This window comes from Ursus maritimus (assembly GCF_017311325.1).
Source record: "Ursus maritimus isolate PB19 chromosome X unlocalized genomic scaffold, ASM1731132v1 scaffold_X1, whole genome shotgun sequence".
NCBI classification, from domain to species: Eukaryota; Metazoa; Chordata; class Mammalia; order Carnivora; family Ursidae; genus Ursus; species Ursus maritimus.
In genome coordinates, this window is record NW_024423319.1 from 117,906,170 (window position 1) to 117,909,865 (window position 3,696).

General features: G+C 44.2%; 1 long non-coding RNA gene across 1 annotated transcript in view; it reads left to right on the forward strand.

The window, feature by feature from the left end:
- The window catches only part of LOC103668092, a 3,093-nt gene extending 1,523 nt beyond the window's left edge, over positions 1-1,570 (forward strand). The window contains exons 2-3 of the long non-coding RNA XR_569932.2: positions 663-877; positions 1,397-1,570. This is a non-coding gene — a long non-coding RNA (uncharacterized LOC103668092). The remainder of the gene's footprint in view (positions 1-662; positions 878-1,396) is intronic.
- Positions 1,571-3,696: the final 2,126 nt, after the last annotated feature.

A 3,696-nucleotide genomic window follows, 5' to 3' on the forward strand; every position in this document is an offset into this window, starting at 1 on the left:
CTGCGCCACCCAGGCGCCCCATAGCCAAATATTTTAAAGCACTTGTATGTGGGGCGCCTGGGTGGCACAGTGGTTAAGCGTCTGCCTTCGGCTCAGGGCGTGATCCCAGCATTCTGGGATCGAGCCCCACATCAGGCTCCTCCGCTATGAGCCTGCTTCTTCCTCTCCCACCCCCCTGCTTGTGTTCCCTCTCTCGCTGGCTGTCTCTATCTCTGTCGAATAAATAAATAAAATCTTTAAAAAAAATAAATAAATAAATAAATAAATAAAAAAGCACTTGTATGACTATTAAGAAGGAACTGTTTCAACAAATGATGGCACATCCGTACGATAGAATATTGTTGCATTATTTTTGCAAATGAAAACATCTTAATACACTGGTATGATGCAATTAGCCAAGCTAAACGTTCCATGGTAAGCGTGAAGTGTAGAACTATGTGCATTTTGGGCTGATTTTTTTTTAAATGTGTATTCACGTGTTTGTTTGGATAGCCCTAAAATATGATTGGAATGGTGCATAAAACATTCTGCCAGTGTTGGCTGCCTCCAGTTTGGGGGAGCGGGTGCCTGGAGAAGGAAGGTAAGAAGGAGGCTTAACGCCGTAAACCCTTTTGGACGTTTTGCATTCTCAACCGTGTGAATGTATTCTCTATTTTTAAAAGGGTTTGCCAGCTCACGGTTGGCCTCACACGGAAGTACTGAAGAGGGAGTGCCGAACACAAACTTTGCTTTTCTTCTCCCTTTTGCCCGCGGCTGTTCTCACCGCGAGCAGAGACGGAGTGTGGAGAAATCAGGAAGCCAGGTTGTCCAACAAAGACTAGGCGAGCTGATGCTGATTCATCGTCCGTCTGTGCCCTCTGCCTCCGGGCCTCGCCAGGTAACTAATAAGAAAGTTTCATTTATTGCTTTTCACCTAGAAATCTGGAATGTCACAGATGGCTGGGTTTTGACAGGAATTTAATGCACACTCAAACGCACAAAAGTCCAGAATCAAAGTCTTTTTAAGCAGCAATTCTCTCTCTTTCTCTTGCTCGGAGCAAGACAAGGGATCGGTCCTAAGGTACGGCTGTGCTTCGTGTTTGGCTCCACATGGTACCGCAAGCACTGCCGGATGTCTCGCTGGAGGAGCTTCCTTTCTGGGCCCAAAACCTTGGGAAGGGAAAGGAAATAATTCGGTTTCTTGAGTACAGTCACACAGCACACACGACTTTGGAACTGGGAAGTAGAACTAGAAAATTCAAAATAGAAGCCGCCAAGTGCAGCATTGAAACTGAAATTCCACTGTGGGGGGAAAAATCCCAATTCCATCACTCGATCGCGTAACCCTGTTTCCAAAAAATGGCAAAGCTATGAATGCCGCAAACAACGTAATCTTCTGGTTTTACTTTTTTCTTAGTACGAAATGTCTCGGGTGTGCAGAGAAGGCGAGGGAGTATTCTAAACAACATCCAGGGGCGCCTGGGTGGCGCAGTCGTTAAGAGTCTGCCTTCGGCTCAGGGCGTGATCCCGGCGTTCCGGGATCGAGTCCCACATCGGGCTCCTCTGCTGGGAGCCTGCTTCTTCCTCTCCCACTCCCCCTGCTGTGTTCCCTCTCTCACTGGCTGTCTCTCACTCTCTCTGTCACATAAATAAATAAAATCTTTAAAATAAATAAATAAATAAACAACATCCAGGCACCTACAAAAGTCTTTGTCAAATCTTAATCTTTTGCTATTTCTGCTTCAGATAATTGTTCTTTAAAAAGCACAATTTTGGATGGGGTTCAAGGCTCCCGTGTCCCTCTTCCTCATCCCACTGGCTTCCCGAGAGCTAACTGGCTCTCAGAATTTGGTGTTTATCACTCCCATGCATGCTTGCTGCCTTTACAGCATGTGTAGTGATTCATAAACAATGTATGATCGTATTTGTCGTATTTAAGCATTACAGACGTGATATTCTGGGTCCACCATTCAATAGCTTCCGTTTTGCTTTCAGCTTTTTCTGTTGAAGGACACATTGGTTATTTCCATTTTTCCCCTTTACCAGAAATGCTGCAAAAGAAATTTTGTACTTTCTCTGGGCACCCAGGTGAGGCACTTTCTCTAAACTAGGAGACAATTGATTGGTCCTAGTTTCAAAGTTTCCGGAGAACAAGTTACTCTTAAGCCTGATCATACCATCTTACCTCGTTTAAATAGCCCCCAAGTTTTCTAGGTATGCTTCCTAGCTTCACGGTGCCACAGGAAAAAAAAAAATACATTTTGGATTCAAATACTAATTTGGCAAACGAATCAGTCATGGACATTGTCGGCACCCCACCCACATCCCCTCGCTCAGACCCCTTCAGTGTATACAAGCCAACCTCCAGCTGCCGGCACCTGCGTTGCCTTTTGCCTGGGAACATTCTCTGGCTGCCAGAGATAGCATCGCTGATGGGGCAGCGATAGCAACTGGGAGGAGCTGGGGAATTTCCATCCCCTGGGAGCTGTTTCAACCAAAGACCGAGGGGAGCTGGCATATCAATACCTCAGCTCCCTTGTCCTTCAGGCAGGATAACTCTGAGGTACGTGTTTTATCCAGATTTTTGGAGTGCCCAGCAGAATTGAGCCACAGTTATCCCCAGTGATCATCGGTGTGATGTTAAACCCTATATTCAGTGAGCCTCTGTCTCACTTCCCCTCTCCCCCACCAGTGTCCTCGGACCACTTCCCAAATAAATTACTTGTGCTCAAACCCTTGGCTCAGAGTTGGCTCCTGGAGGAAGCTGACTGGACTCCCGTGGCTCTCATGAGGGTGCATTCGGATGCTGGGCACGGTCGGACGTGGGGGGAAATTGTCACCAGCTGTAGAGTTTGCCCAGAATCACACCACAAAAAAAGGAAGAGAAAAGAGTTTGCATGTTATTCAGAGACAGGACACAATAAACACTTTGCTGTTTGGTTCTTGTCCCTTTGTTAGCCGTACCTGTAGTTTCTCTTCCAGATTTCTTCAAATGCACTAGAGAGAAATGCTTGTAAACCTTTTGAGTTGCTTTGCATAGTTTCGAGATGATTGCAGTCAGAATTTTGAGTTTTTATAGTTGAAAGTATGAAATAAAAATTGGGAAAAGAAGAAAAAAGAAAGAAAGAACTATCTTCAAGAGCAAAAGGGCAGTGGTTTCCATATAAAAATCACCTCGTTGGCCTGAGTTTGAAGAAAAGTGCTTTTTAAAGCCTAGGTTTTGAGATAGCTTTCTGTGACATTTTCCTCTTTGTTGTTCTATTTTATTTTTTTCCCAAACAACAGTAGCTCTATGTACAAACATTAGGCAGGAATTTTATAATGTCATGGAGTTGTTGGGATAGTAAATGATGCTTCCATGGAATTCTATACCTTATCCCATGGCCTCGAGAATGGGCAGGCTACTGCCGACTGCTCTAATTTGTGAATCTTATAACCCAAAGCAAAGAGGCAAAGTTAAGTTTTGAAAGACTTTTTTTTCTAACAGCCTGATCAATTCGGGTTAATGTAAAAATCCCCAAACTGGGGGATATACGAGAGTACAAAAAATAAAAATGAATCACTCTCCTGTCACCTAGACGGAAGCACCAATAATCACATTATCTATGCATATGTTGTGCCCCCCAATTTTTACACAAAACTTGAAATGGATGAAGTACCCCATTTTATAAGCTATGTCATCACTAAAAGAATCATGAAAAGTACCTCACATCATTA